Here is a 17,600-nt window from a genome sequence, read left to right on the forward strand (position 1 = left end):
AATATCTTGTTCAGTTAATCATATAGTAACTGTAGATTTAGATTTTATATGTGCTATTCTATTTTATAACTAACTAGATCAGTGGTTCACAAAGAATTGCTAATAGACCGCCATAGTTTAAAATCTTATTTTACGGTAGGTCGAAAATCAAAATAATTACGAGTGTAAATAAACATCATCATTATATAAATAATTGATTCCAAAATATGTTACATATTATAATTAATTTTTCACATGGCGTTTCGTTCCTTAATGAAATAGCAAAAATAGAAAAAACAATTAAATTGGAATAACCTTAAATTACAAACCAAATCTTCTCAAATGTTGTGCACTCTTGTCAGAATGAACGTGGTCATGCTCCGGTTGGTTCTGATTTCCCTCTTGCTGTCCCTAAGCAACGTTATGAAGCTCAACACCGATGTGTTTGTTGGAGTAAGACCATTCATTTACTGACTTATTAGTGATAGTTCTGATGATATCTGTTCATCTCATTGGAGAGCGTTCACGAGTACGAGCCTTTCACTTTTTATTACATCACCAACTGTTCCATCAGGTCCTCATTACGGGTGACATGCCTTGAGACTTTATAAATCTTAGTTGAACAATCAGTGATAACCTCTATTTTTGTTGAGTTCTTTGATGATCGAAACGTTGGTTCGGTGCGCCGTTCTAAGTATTTCCAACAACCCAATTCCAAATCTATTACAAGAATGATTTTAATAAAAAGCAACAATAATAGTATCTCTTGTTCGCCTACGAAATCTAGTAAAACTTAACCTGTATCTCAACGATGATTTTTAGTAACAAAACAATGGGTCAAATAAATTTGAGAACCACTGCACTAGAATGTTAAATTAAATATATAACATACAACACCCGGCAATAATTATTGCACATTGACTTTTGGAAAGAGACAATTGGATAATTTTTTGTAGAACGTTATCTCTGTCGCACGAAATGCAACGACTGACAAAATGTCTCATAGGTAGTGTGGGACAGAGATAGTGCTCTACGAAGCCGAAATTGTAGCCGATTTGTAATATTTATCGTCTGGTACTGTAACAGGTATAGATGTCACTTCTGTAGAAATCTAAAATTTCCTAGCAACGAATCTATTTACCATTAACAACAATGTCCACTACATCGCATTAGATTGAAGACATAATATTGTAGTACTAGGGTAGATAAAATTGCTTCAAATAATCTCAGCACCATATTGATTATTCGCTAAGTAGTTTTAATCATGCAAAATATGAAATAATATCTTAGAAATTTAAATTCATTAAAGACACATATGATGCCTCTTGTCAATGTATGTCAAAATTTTACCTTTATCTTCGCTAAAATCTTTTGTTGCTAAGTTGTTTATTTGAACGCAAAAATCGTGACAAGAGCTTTTTGAACAGTTATCAGGATACAAAAATGAGCTTTTAACTTTTTAAAATATCTCAGAGATAATTGAAAGAATTTTTTTGGGCACGCTTTGTGGATTTTCCTTTACATGGAAGAACGATTTGATGTTATACCCATGTTATTTTATAGCTTCTTAATGCTCTTTAATTACTATATTTAAGACATATAATAATGATTTTGTTACAAATACCAACATATCTTCGAAATTATTAACATATATCAAGAACAATATAAATGTAATCTTTATCAATAATGTCCAATATTATAAGTGGCATCGTTTGTAGAGGTTCGTCGTGTTTATTAGACTAGTGTAGTGAGAATTCAGTTTTTGTTTACATTTATATGTCTCACTGATATTTTATTCGACATACTATAAACATTATCAAAGTTTATATATTTATCTTCATGAAATATTCCACTTCTACTGGTTGTTTTAGTCGACCTTTGATATTTCTCTCATTATTAAAAAAACGAATGTAAATATATAAATTATTTATAGTCGATAATTTTATATTTCAACATACAATGCATCACTAGATACATATCATCCGCACTTTCTCATTCTTGATGTTGTATAACTTTATGTATAAATAATTCTAAAAAACGTTAAGTGTAGATAGCATTAAAAAAATTACTTGCATTGTTACACCTAAACATCTGAACGGTAGTGCAGCAGTTTCGAATTGTCCACATGTAATTATTATAATTTGTAATAATTATATATTTAAGTGTGTATAGTGAAATATAGTAAAGTTGAATTCTAATTTGAGTCAATGTAATTTTACTATGTTGCGAATTTTTTTTATTATTTAGATATTGTAACACATTTACAATGTTAGAGATCCGATGAAATTTATTAACAATTTGCAGATAATTTAAAAATTGATATAGATTTCTTTAACCCAATAATATTTGGATTGTCTAAAATGTGGGACCCTTAATTTTATTCGGTAACATTATAAGAATCATTCACGACTTTATATTGAATGGAGTATTTAGCATAAAAACACCTCTGGTGTCTCTGCTATTAAAGAAATGTCTTAACGCATAAAATGCAATAATTATATAATATTTTAGATAGCACGTTGTTTATTTACGAAAATTTCATGTCGACAACGCAGCGCTAATGATATAATCTTAAAGGCGATATGTATACTAAAAAAAAACGTAATGTTACATTAAATCACATAAATAAAAACACACCAATAAAAACATGTGAGAAGGGAATGTTTAATAATCTGGTATTTACAGATACATTGAGTATTAGTAATATCTATACACTAACCCAGTTTATTAGTCAGGACAGTCTATCTAAAAGTACTCGTCGCAATTCAATAAAAAAATTAAACATCACATGTAGGATTTCTGGGATATAATCTAATACAATTCACTATTTTTCCCATTAGTTATGTATATATATATATATATATTTAACGAAAGAACGATGTCTGGGACAGCTATGGTGTTATCGAAACCGCTGTACCACCCCTGTTTATTCGCGCAGTAAGACGGGGAGTATTAGCAGCTGTACATATACATATTATCTTATATATATATATATATATGTATATATATATATGTATATATATATATATAAAGTTCTTGGTATAGTTCGCAGGTTCTAATCCAGGCATATAATCTTATGTAATTGACACTTTGTGCATAAGTTATACAGGATTGTCCCTGCTCATAAAGAAGTTTCCAGAGGATGGACAGCAGCGTCCTCTGCATACCACACTGCGATCGCCAACCCGCCTGCTAAGCGAGGCGATTCTGGTACATCCATAGATATCTTTGGTGGAAGCCTATTCCTTACAGAAGGAGTCTGTACACTGAAACAACGACGACATTCTGAGTAATCATTTCATTTGAGACGAAAATATTTTTTCTATTTCATTCAATGCTTCACCTTTGTTATAAAACAATAATAGTGTCATTACAATTCGGTTGTATTACTTTAGAACTCCACATATTTCTTAAGTTTTTCATTTTAACTCTCCTTTTTTTTGATTAATGTCAAATGTTTTAGATGTTTGAAATTGTTCCTTTACTGTGAAACAGTTTTATTTTTATGTAAACTTTGAATGGAAAGAGAAGTGGTGTATTTAAATGTTTCTTTCTCTACGATCATAGATGTGAAAAAAGCTGGTTTAGCAGTTTTACAATTTTTTTGAAATAAATTGCTGATTTTTTCTCCATGTTCGTAATTCTAACGTACCGTTTTCCTGTGTGTGTAACATTACGTTTTTTAACTGTATGATTATTTCGTATGCGCGTGTTTCAGACAAACGAACATTTGTATATATATATAATTTAGCTATAATAAAATTGCTTTTTAATATTGTATAACGAATTGAATATGTACCAAATAGGAGATATCTTTATTATAAATGCATCGCTTGATGAAACTTTTCTTTCCTATTTTTCTATAACGGTTAAATATAATAAGTCGAAATATTTATGAAGGACCACGTAGAAGGAAATTCTTTATTGGAATAATTCACTCATTGTCACATTACAAAAAGTATTTTCATTTTTATGATTTGAAATAATTTTTTCATTTATTTAATTTAAATAAACTTAAAATATGTTTCATTTGTTAATACTGTCTTTAATATATGGAAAGGTAAAGATATGATATCAAAAATGTTACTCCAATGGAGACACTACATATTTTTAACGTATCCGATGATTTAGTATAAACATGGTCACAAAGTAAAATCAAATTACAATACACTTTTGATTTTAAATCATTTAACTTTATTGCTACTGTTTAAAAAAATACTAAACTTCATAGATTTAGAAACATAACTATTAGGGTGACCGAAAAGTAATGTCGCTTTCTTAAGTTGAATTCACACGACTGCATTTTTAGCAAGTTTTTATTTCTAATCAACAATATAATCACCTTCGTTATCAATAACCTTTTGCTATCTAGTATACAAATATTCAAAGCTGGAGCAGTAAAAAATCAATCGGATTTTCCGTAAAATATGTCGACGGAAACGACATTACTCTCTCTAATAAATGTTAACTAAATTTAAATGTCAAACTTAACAAATTGAGGGAAATAAATATGATTTTGTTCTGTCAAATAATAATAAATAGGATGTTGCTGTGAAAAAATAGAAACTAATTAATTTTGTCCAGCTGAAACGCGACTAAAGAAATCAAAATAATCAGATAGAAATAAAAATGAACAAAATTATTGAAAACAAAAATATACGTTCAACAGAAATCAATTCCTAATCCATCATGGCGTCTGATTAGCCGACTAAATATAAAAAACAGTTGCCGACTTGAACTCACCGCTATACTATTGTTCTATTTAATTTTATAACATAAAATTCTTGGTTGATTTTTTTAATATTTATGGTAATTCATAGATTGTATAATACAAGTTTGATACTTGAATCTTCTTTACTAGTGTTAATGTACTTCTTAAAAAGGTCCATTTAGACAAGACTAGTAAACACATGTAAGAGAAAGTTACATATATGTAACATGTGAATACTTACATGTCAGTAGCTATCTACTGTTAATGCTAGTAGCTCGCATATATGACAGCGAGTCGAGCTACTGTCACAACTACAGGTCAGTAACTCGCCCCGTGTAAATGAGCCTGAAGAAATAACTTGCAGTTTTTTTTTCAAATACTTTTTAACTTAAAGATGACGATAAATGTGGCAATTTTAGATAGCCACATATTAAGCATAAACGTATATATGTCTATAACATGGAAAGAACTTAAAAACTAAATCAAAGTAGTTAAAATTATCACCACACTTAATACTTGACCTAATTGATTCAATACAACATGTTTATATTTTAGATTTCTAAATTAACATATGAGTGTCTCCATTGGAGTAGGTTAGAAAGATAGAATATAAGGCTTACAGAGAATGAACAGGGCTTGTATGTTATTGTATAGCAATCTATTTAAAATATACAATATATTATACAATTTTGAACAATACGAAAAACGAAATTATTTGAAACATTGTTCATTAAACATGTGAAAATTTCGATTTTCTTTCATTTCTCCATACCTCTTAGAACTCTTCTAGCATTAGCTGATACATTTGGAAGGATATATAAAGAAGAATAAGGACGAAGGAACGATCAACATCATCATTTTGCAGCATGTCCACGGCTTGACATAGGCTTCGCTAATATATTCCCAATAGGGGTCCTATTGGAAACGGTTGGCGTTTAGCGTTTTTTAACTTTAACACCTATTCACCTTAATTAATATATTAAAACAAAATATCAATAAACATACACCTATAATAAGAAAGGTTTGAAATACATTAAATAAAATACATATACAAACCTTATAAGACAATATATACTGTACACATTTATCATTCTATAACAAAACTCTTATACAGGTTGATTGCTTCTATATATAAATACTTTGAAGGGAAATATTTATTTAATGGAATCAGGCGTTACCTCGCAGAAGTCCACCCTAAGTAAGAAGAGGACCAATATTTAGCCACCCCCGCACATGCAGTGGTAGTCGTGCAAAAAAGTGCAGAGTTGACTCTGTGTTTGGCACTAATCGGTGTAACATAACTCCTGAGGATGCCCCGTGGAGGGGTGAAACACGTGTTGAGTAATTTGGCGGTGGCGGTTGTGTTATTCGCATTGTTTGCCGCATACGCATTTATCAACGGTCTGGCGGGCGGTGCATTTTATTGCACGACTACCACTGCATTTGCGAGGGAAATATTTTTCTTTGTTTACTGAGTTCGCTGTTTACTTTACCACACCCTGGGCAGCGAACAGGTATACTAAGGCCTTATGATTTTGAAATGAAGATCACGGGCCAGCAAGTTTGGAACATCCACATCTACAAGGTGGATTTATGACTGTTCAAATCATCAAATGACACGGGATACAGGCTTAGAGATGCATGTCCAGTAGTGAAAGTCCTGTGGCTGAAACGATGATGAATTTGATATTAATAAATGCAATCATATATATATATATATATATATATATATATATATATATATATATATATATATATAGCATATTTGCTGCCAAATCAATGGTAGCATATGGCTCATGCAACCGATGATGGTTGGAGCAGAAATGTTCTTTAGAGGCAACCAAGATCCGGTAGACGTGGCATGAGTGGATACAGGCAGCGCGGAACTGGTCATCTTCACGTTCTTTGGGTGACACCTATGTCTTGCAGTGTGCTTCCATCTGAAAAGAAGAATATAGCAACATAAATCGTTTTTAAAATTCGAATAACTGCATATTGAAATTATTTATTGATTACTATTTATCCCTTTATACTGTTAGAAGATATCGGCCGATCGCACTACAAAAGAGTAAGTTTTATAACTATAACTATTTACCTGTAAATAAATATACCACTGGCTGACATTGACAATGAAAATTTTATTAGAACTAATTGAAAAAAGGTTTTATATAATAACTTTTTTATTATTAGGATGTATATGCCACAGATATCAGCGTCCGTGTCCTTGTTTGTACATTTACGAATTTTTTTTGCACGCGTTTTGTTTTATGTTACAATGTTTACTATGTCTTTTAATCTATTTTAACGACGCTCTAACAATGTCAAGTTTTTAAAATTACATATGACCACTTCCTCATCCTTACTCCATATTGGCATCCTCAGATTGTGGGCCAGTATCTGTGCGGTCTTTTGAGTAACCTTGGGACCGCATCTTGAGTCTCGTCCGTGCAATACACGCACGTGTGTGACGTTATATTGTTGACGATATATATCCTGAGTATATCTGTTGTTTGACGGCCACCGATGAACGCCTCGCTCTTTAGCCCCTGATCCTCGTGGATGGTGAGCGTCCTTAGACCTGTCTCTGTACCGTAGCGTTGGCTAATGACAACTTGTTTATGGGCTTGGATGTTAGTTAGGTACAGGATGTTTCTCTGAATATAATAAGTGCGTGTACAATCGACAGATATCATTACACAGTACATATTTTGTAATCGAGTAATATAACTGATATATACAGTTAGTAGTAATAGTAGTATATATATATATATATATATATATATATATATATAACCTTCTACTATTACTACTAACTGTTATGTACCTATAAGAAGTGCGGCGAAGGAGAGACGAGAAAAACAGCGATAGGATGAAATAGAGCCACTAATACTCCCCCGTCTCACCGCGAGAATATACAGGGGCGGTACAGCGGTTTCGGTAACACAATCGCTGTTCCCAGACATCGTTCGTTATGTTAAATATATACACATATGTGTACGTATATTTATATATACATTAAAATGAGCCCCGCGCGAAAAGTTTCATAAAACAGAAATCCACAAATAAACAAGTCGACTGGTTTCCGCTAAGTTTTAGATAGCGGCCCGGTTCAATTTCTACAACTACTCACTGTATAACTGCAACTTATTTAACTTCATCCCGTCAGTTGCTCAGCTTAGTAAATGTATTCCACTTCTAAGTTATCGCACGACTTATTTGATTATAACGTTTAATTATTTGCTGAAGTTTGTGTTTACACTCGCATAGGTAATTGCGCTTTTAACTTCAAGAGTTTTACTGTTGAAATGAGTATTAAATTTCAATGTTACATATACTCAAAGTTGTAGAACCTTCCAGTTTGGAAATCTAACGAGAAAGAGATCATTTGCCGAATCCAACATTGATGGGCAGACTTCAAGAAGCTTTAAAGCTTCTTCTAGTTCAAAGTACTATCATATATGAAGACGAAGGTTTTTAACCAGCGTGTTTTACCAGTTATCCAGAGAGTAACGGAGATGGCTATACTCAGAGTTTTGCTGTGACATCTATTAAAAATGAAGTGACACGCAGAGGAATCAAGATCTTCGACATAGCTCTGAGAATTACTTGTCGGAAATGGCAGTGCACGTTCTCCAGTTGCGACCACGACCCCGGTAGACTCCACGTGGGCAGGCTGCCCATTTGGTGGACTACCTACATAATTAATGTCATGACCAAGTAATGTGATGAGCGGTCATCATGATGATCTTTGAGGGAGGCTTCTGTCTTCCCAAATATAACAAAATATCTACTATTATAGTAACAATATAATAGAATTAAAATCAAAAAAGTTTACGAATAATACTACCCCATTTTTCTATTAGAAATTCAATCTCTTGAAACCTGTTTCGAATTACAAGATAAGATTCGTTCGCGAAAATAGAATAATGGAATTCGTCTCATGCCTATTGGAATAGGGTAAATATCCAATATCATTAGCTTGGCTTTTGCAGATACTTTATTTAATGATATTCCTTTTCGTGATGAAATTCGAATTGAAAATTTGATAGTATATATTTTTATATTATTAATAATCTACTTGTAACCAGTAACGCAGCGAAGTATTTTAAAATAATAATAAAATAAAATATTTATATTCATTTCAAGAAGACATACTAATTTGTAATGTTTTTATTTGTTTTTTCATTGTTTAACTGTAAATCATTAGATGTTCTCAGTGAGATAGTTATAAGGTAACAACTGTAACTAATTTTATATTTCTAAGCTTCTAAGTTTGTACTTTCATACTGCCTTTTGTTACTGTCTATCTCCAATAAAGTAAATAAATAAATCTTCCAGCGAAGTTCCGCAACTAACATTGTAAATATTTTCGTTTTAAGTGCCACTGGACAGGGATATCGCTCGTCCAACCAATGGCCGTTGGGGCCGAAAGGTTCTCGAGCTGGTAAACACTACGTGGAAAGGCCCATATTAGGTAGACTGACGACCTAAGGTCGCAGGAAGTCTGCACAGGACCGGGCATCGTGGCAATCTTTGAGGTAGGTCTGTACCTTGCAGTGGACGATCAGCGCCTTAAAATTAGAAGAAGAAGTTTTGAAGAAAGCTTACAGACTAAATACAGTAAGACATGATTAGATATAAAATAAAAAAGTCTAATTTAATAGCTTCGCCAATATCAAGCTATCACTGATTAAAAATAAACATTAAATATCTGTATTATTTAAAAACAAATACAATTATAAACACACGATTTTTAAAATACAATCCATATTTTTATTATAATAAAAATAGCCCACGATCGGTCACGTGACTTTGAATGGTAGTGGGGGAGGAGGTGGCATACAAATAACAAAACGGCGACGGACTGAGATCACTCTGTGTTTGGCACTAATCGATGTAACATAACTCCTGAAGATGCCCCGTTGAGGGGTGAAACACGTGTTGAGTGATTTAACGGTGGCAGTTGTGTAATTCGCATTGTTTGCCGCATGCGCATTTATCAGCGGGCAGTGCACTTTGTTGCACAACTACCACTGCATGTGCGGAAGTGGCTAAATATTGGTCTTTTTCTTACTTAATACAATCCAATTATAAAATAATATCTGTAAAATATAAAATTCCAACAATTAAGGAACGGTCAAGCCGTTTGCAATTTCAATAATCCTTACTTTATTGTTAAGATTTATTGCTTCAAATTCTGTGTCGCGTCGTCAAATTACCCCTTACTTTACGGAGGGTGAGTGTAACCGTTTCAATTTGGTAGGAGGTCTCGGACGGCGCGAAAGGGTCCATAAATAACGCCCTTTGTTAAGGTTCGGCTATTTTTTGTGTCGTCCCGCTGTACCCTCACTTACGTCAGGTTTCATCGCTCAATGTACCATACAACCTTCTAACTGAAGTGTTTTTACAACATACGTTCGGTAATTTAGACACTGTAAAAAATTGAAACAGTGATATTAAAATTACAAAAATATATTAAGGCAAGTTATTAAATCATTAACATTAAAAGGTTTTGTTGTTCGAGAAACAACTCAAAAACCATTCAATCTATCCACTATCAATATGTATTAACAGTATTGATTTACGTCGTAAAAACAAGATCTCTTACTCCCTTTTTTATATTTATTTATTTTTATATTATTTTAATTTATCATTTTTAACAGATTATTTAATTTGCGTTGTCATTTTTTTTCCTTTCCAATGTCATTTATTTATTCTTTTATTCTTCACATTTTATTTCATTCTTTTGATTATTTCGTAATTCTTTTATTTTCGCCGCCTTTCTATTATAATACTGAGGGTTAAAATTTGGTTCTGTTTTGTTTTATTTTTTCGTTTACCTTTACTTTATGAATTCAATTTTTACTTTCCTATTTTCTTTACATATATCACAGATATAAGTATTTATCTTTAATAATCCTAAACTTTTGTTTTTACTACTTGTTCCTTTTAATAGACTCTCCTGTGACTCTTCTGCAGTACTCTAGAAAGGTCCCTTGACTCTCCTCATTGTCCATAAGTGATGCGATGTTCTTCGACTCCTTGCTGCAACCGTAACTGGTAATCTGGCAGCCGGTGAGGTTCTCACTTTGGGCCTCAATGGCAGTCGCTCAATTAGAGACCATGAAAAAGACTGTACTCGTAATTTCTCTCGCCGCGCCTACCTACGTCTACGGAAGGAAATTCTCTACTAGATTGAAATAGGAATGAAGATATTAGTACGTGATCAGAAGTAACCAATGAAGCGCAGTAGATTTGCAAGTTGAGATAGCTTTGGGCAGCTCACAACGCGTATAACAGATAGCCGCTGGAGCCTTAAAGTTTATTATTGAAGACCATGGAACGGTATGGTAGCATGTCAAAATACAAAGTGAAGATGTGACTTTATTAAGGTAGCCAAAAGAAGCATTATCGTCGCTTATATCTGGTCGTATAGTATATTCACGGGCGACTACAATGTCCAGAAGTATACATGCATATGTATAAGAATAGATACTGCATTTTTTTTATATAATGCATTCATATCAGATCTTCTTTTTAACTGATAGATGCCCATTGCGAAACATATGTCTTCGTGAAAGATCGCCATGATGTCCTATTTTCGCTGGTTGCCACCAACGAGTCTTTTTATGTTGTCGTTCTACCAAGTAAGGGTCTATCTTGCCTTGCAATACTATAAATAACATATATATATATATATTTATATATATATATATATACACATACATACATACATATATACGTATATGTGTATATATGTATCATAAAAGTTGATAACTATCTAATATAGTCTTAAAATATAGTTAGAAAAGGACGAACATGTAGCTATTTCCGCCAATGCAGCAGCAGTTGTGCAATGAAATGCACCGCCCGCCAGCCCGCTGTCAAACGCGCGTGCGGCAAACAATGCTAATTTCACAACTGCCACCGTTAAATCACTCAATACGTGTTTCCCCCCTTCCACGGGGCATCTTCAGGAGTAATGTTACACCGATTAGTGCCAAACACAGAGTCAAAGAATAAAAAAAAGTTTTCTAACTTCTGATGGACTTCCGCAAAATTACGCCTGAATCCATTAAAATATAGTTTGAGACACGACTCTAACAGAAATGTACAATAGATTGATCAGAACATTGCATATCTCTTAAAATATCTTTTTAGTTGTTTGTCCATAAGTCTTTGCATATAGATACATTGTACATACATTTATAAAGCCATTAAAAAATTTCCAGCTTTTTATATTACCTATAACAGTTCATTAACAATGTTATACTGTCTACCCCGTTAGATTTTTTAAATCATTGTTAATACGAGTATATATACTAAGTCAATTGTTACATGTTGATATAACTTGACCCATGTCACTCCAATGACATCCCACTTTGAAGCTATTCCTAATAAACGTCACAGAGTATAAAATATCCTTTATTGTAAAATATATTTTAATCTTTGATGACAGATACACAAACAAACAAAGATTTCTGAAATGTATGAATGTTTAATAAATTAATATTATAAATAGCTTTTTCATTTATTTTCAATTATACTATGTTAAATGATGATTCTGAATTATATTACTTTAACCTATTGGAATGCGACAGAGTAAAAATTTCTGTTAGTACAAAGTCTTCAGACATAGAATATGAATCCGAACTTTGTTATTACTATAGTATATTATACAGGGTGTACCATACATTAGCTTACAGCATTCACCTATTTATAATGTTCAAATTCAATCATCCTGTATATATGCAACATTGATTACGCAAATATGTCTCATTCTCATCCGAATAAAAAAGTCTAGAGTCTGTCTGTGAAATACCACTTAGATTGTAAGTCAGTTGCTTCTCTTGTTTTGGATCAAACGGCTACTTTCACTTCACTCTTATTTCATCAGCTAAATTTCACTTTGCTTTTTACTGTGTCAGATAATCCAAATGTAATTTCAGTATTGGATCTACTAGCTAGTTTAGCTTTGCTCGCCTATTTATCAGCCAATCTTTATTTTGTCTTCGACTCTAGTTAGTCAACAAAAAGTCGCTTGAACCTTAAGTCTGACCAAATATCACTTCAGCCTAGAGCCTGTCTGTGAAATATCACTTTGTTCCTTAGTCAATTATTTAAACGTCTTTTCAGTAAAACAAAACGTTTCGCCTGGCTTGGGTCTATCAGCTACTTTCATTTCACTCTCATTTCTAACAGCTAATGTCGCTTTGATTTTGACTGTGTCAGCTAATCCCAATGTAATTTTAGAATTGCATCTATCAGCTAGTTTAGCTTTGCTCTCCTATTTGTCAGCCAGTCTTTATTTTGTCTTCGATTCTAGTTAGTCAGCAAAAAGTTGCTTGATCCTTAAAACTTGCCAAATATCACTTCAACTTAGAGTCGGTCTGTTAAATATCACTTTGTTCCTAAGTAAATTATCTAAACGTCTTTTCAATAAAACAAAACGCTTCTCCTGGCTTGGGTCTATCAGCTATTTTCACTTCACTCTCGTTTCTATCAGCTATATGTCACTTTGCTTTTTACTGTGTCAGCTAATCCAAATGTAATTTCAGTATTGGATCTATTAGCTAGTTTAGCTTTTCTCTCCTATTTATCAGCCAGTCTTTATTTTGTCTTCGACTCTCGTTAGTCAGCAAAAAGTAGCTTGCACCTTAAATCTGTCCAAATATCAATTCACCTTAGAGTCGGTCTATGAAATATCACTTTGTTCCTAAGTCAATTATCTAAACGTCTTTTCAGTAAAACAAAACGCTTCTCCTGGCTTTGGTCTATGAGCTACATTCACATCACGCTCATTTCTAACAGCTAATGTCACTTTTATTTTGACTGTGTCAGCAAATCCGAATGTAATTTCAGTATTGGATCTATCAGCTAGTTAAGCTTTGCTCTTCTATTTGTCAGCCAAATTTTACTTTGTCAAATATTCAAGTCAATCAGTAAAAAGTTACTTCAACCATAAGTCTGTCAACCAAATATGACTTCAACTTAGATTCCGTCTGCAAACTATCGCATTGGATATATCAGCTAGTTTCACTTCGATTACGTTTCTATCATCGAAATGTAACTTTTGCTTTGAGTCTGTCAAATGTCATTTCGGCTTTGAATACGTGTTCGAAATTTCAAATCCTTTTTTTGTATAGTCTCAGTCTCAGTTTCTTGGTTTATTTTTAGCACTACATTTGTTATCACTGCTAGTCGATAAACATAAAAGTAATATTTTATTTGTGTTTCGAGGAAATGGAGGATGATGATACCTATAAAAGTCCTGTCAAGAAGCAAATCAGTGACCAAAGATCATAAAAGCTAGCTAACGTGAAATCAATTCGCAATGTATAAATACATAATTATTCCATGCAAATGAATTTAAAATTCGCATTCGTAAGTATGTCAAGTCAGCGACGAGAAGCTCTATCTGGTTTATTTTCAGACCTTTAATGAGAAGTGTTCTTAACGTATTCATATTTTAAACGTGGAACGCAAGTGTAGGACGAACTAGGTTATTTACTAGTTAAAACTAATTGCATGGTTGTAGATGGAACTAATGTCACATTTATATTGGACGCCTTGTATCGCTTAATTTCGATGAAGTTAATATTGAAATAACTGAGTTTAATATATTATTCATAACGTAAATAAAGGGGCTATAATAAATATATATATATATATATATATATATATATATGTATATATATATTCATTGCTTTACTGTTTGTCAAACCGTAATCTTTGCAATAGAATAAAAAGTTTATCAATTTTATATCTTTTTATATTATTTTTAATTCTTAGACTTTTTAAAACTTTAAAAAATAAGTTACTGTTGGAAAATCACTCATTGATGAGATTATGTTCGTTTCATTACATTCCTTGTAATTATAAAGTTTGAGTTTAATTCCAAAAAAATATCTTGGTTTATTTCTAAAGTTATAAATGCTAACAGATCTAAAGTATCAAGATGTCATGCTTAAATGTCAGACTTAGGATTTTTAATTGCATATGTATGGGGCATGAAATTTAGAATTCTTTTTTTTATTCGACTCTGGCTGTTTGGCTGTTGAACCTGTGGGTTTGAGGTGGTAAGGCGCAGAGTGCACTTAGCCCAAGATCTTTTTTAGGTTAGAGAAACTCGAAGGTTTAACAGGAGCCTCAGCTCAGGCCGCTACATACTACTATTTTACTAGATTGGAAGGTCGCCGAGCTCATAGATCGCTTCTGTAAACGCTCGTGGAGTGACTAATCCCAAGGACATCTGGCGTTGAAATCAGGAAGGAGACAATAGCCTCCCTGATAGGCGGCGATGACAAACAGGCGTTCATATCCCTTTGTAAAGAGATAGCCAAAAGGGCAATAGAAAGAAATAAAACAAACAGAGTTTAAAAAGATAAATAGATTAAAAACGTAAATAGAAACAAAACTGTGATATAAATAATTATAGAATAAGTAATAATGTGTAAAAAAAATGTAAAATAAAAATATAAATCAAAAAATGTAAAAAGAAAAAGGGAAGAATGATAGACGAACAGAGCAAAAGGGTAAGAAAGAAGAAATGTGGTATAAAAGAATGGAATGAAAGATCATGTGAAGAATGGAAGCAGAGAACGGGAATAAAAAAAACTAAGTGAAAACAAAACTGCACAAAAAAAACCCTGTCCCACCACAAGATAGGGGTACAAGAGGCCCCCAATAGCGGGGGTCATAAAGAAAAAAAATCCCAAGGACACTCTCGTGAGGACCTAGGCTTGAGCTGTCATTTTTTTTAATGGCCCCCGCTATAGGGAACCTCTCCTTCCACCCCCTATTTAATTCGGAACAGGGTTTTGTATTTTTTAATAATTCTTTCACTTGAATTTTTATTTACGTTCTCGTCTTCCATAGTACACAATATCTTTTTTTCCTCCTTCTATCATTCTACAATTCCATTTTCCTTTCTCAATCATTCCATTCCTTTCGTACATCCTCAAACACTTCAGTTATCCATTTCTATTACAGTATCACAGATTTAATTGGTTTAATTATTTTCTCGTGTACAATCAAAAAATCTCGTGTAAAATCAATTTTATCACGGATTTATTTTACAATTTTTTTTTTATGTCAATGAATCTATTTTAATAACTTTACAATGTTTTATCCACCTATGTTTTGTTCATGTCTATTGCGTATTGTGCAACTTTCCTAAAGTATTTAAGGACACACTCTCTTTCATCCTTTTCCATTATAATGGAGGCAAGTGTTGCATGAGCTGTCATTGGTCACCCGCTTAACATCATGACACAAGGACACCCGAGAGAGCCGAAACTAGTTTTAAACAGCGAAAAGCTGTGAAAAGAATTGACGGAATTTAATATTAGTTTTAGTTTATTGTTCCTTGTGAAATGATAATTCCCACTACACTATGATACACATGACACTATGATAATATCACATGTCATAAACTGTCATAGACAGACGTTGTTGGAGTACAACTGTAGTATGACTGTAAATCAGTGCATTCAACCGCATTCGTTACTATGTGAAGATCATACATGTATATACTGCACCGCAATCATATGTGTGATCAGCGAGGATTCAAAAGCCTCGCTAATTGAGAACGATGAACGATAAAATAGTTGTAAATAATAGAAACATGTACATAAATTAAATTATGTAAAATAAAATAAATATAAATATTGTAAAACCTGAGGAATGAGGTGATAGATGAAAGGCATCGAAAGAGAGGGAATTGAGCTAATTGAGATCGATGAACGACAAACTAGTTGTAAATAATAGTAACATGTACATAAATTAAATTCTGTGAAATAAAATAAATATAAATATTGTAAAACCTGAGGAATGAGGTGATGGATGAAAGGCATCGAAAGAGATGGAAAATGGAATGAAAGAGTAAGATAGATGAAATGTAGGAAGTGAAAAAAGAATGAAAGATCTTAAGACGCGTGTTAGAAGAGCACGAAAATAAAATATAGTACGTGAAAAAATTAATTAAAAAAAAGAAAAATAGTAGTCTATAGTAGTCCATGTCCCAAACTAGTTAGGTACCAGAGGCCTCAAATAGCGGAGCCTTAAAAAAAATCATATGTATGGACCATGCATAGCATTCATCACTAGATTTAAACAAATAATGCTGAAAAATTATAAATATACTTACAAGTATACACAATTTTATTGGATATAGATATAAACGATGTAATATAAAATTAGTTATTTAATGGATTCAGGCGTTACATCGCGGAAGTCCATCCTAAATAAGAAAGGACCAATATCTAGCCACCTCCGCACATGCAGTGGTTGCCGTGCATGAAAATGTTTACGAGCGGGCTGGCGGGCGGTGCACTTTCATGCACGACAACCACTGCATGTGCGGAGGTGGCTAGATATTGGTCCTTTCTTATATAAAATTAGTTTATTCAACATTGAATCTTTTAATAGAACACTTATTGATCGTCGACATATTATCTATTTACTTTTCTAATCTATTTTATTTTTGGCTCAATCTACTTCGCAAAACTTTATATCATAACCAATAACCGTGCAATATTTTTTTAATATTCATTTTAGGCAGAACCTTTAGTATATTAAACTAAAATCAAATCAAATTAGTTCTTAAATAGAAGGTATAAGAAAATTCACGAAAACTAATTTGAAAAGAACCGTTACATTTATGTAGAAAGTTAAAGGTAATAATTTAATTTGTTGCGGTATCACTGAGGGGTTGGAAGGCATTCATACCGCTCGTTGCTCCACTACTTCACCCGGGTAAGACCCGGTCGAGAACACGCCCATTGTCGTCGATTGTCGGATAAAAAAAAATTGATTTACTACGCTATTCTTTGTGTAATATTTTTTGCAATGACGACATTCGAAAATCAACATAAAAATTGAGTAAACATTTCAGATCGTACCTAGAAAG

Source organism: Battus philenor, unplaced genomic scaffold (assembly GCF_028537555.1).
Source record: "Battus philenor isolate CCGP_79_NKW_IND1 unplaced genomic scaffold, ilBatPhil1.0.hap1 SCAF_15, whole genome shotgun sequence".
Taxonomy (NCBI): domain Eukaryota; kingdom Metazoa; phylum Arthropoda; class Insecta; order Lepidoptera; family Papilionidae; genus Battus; species Battus philenor.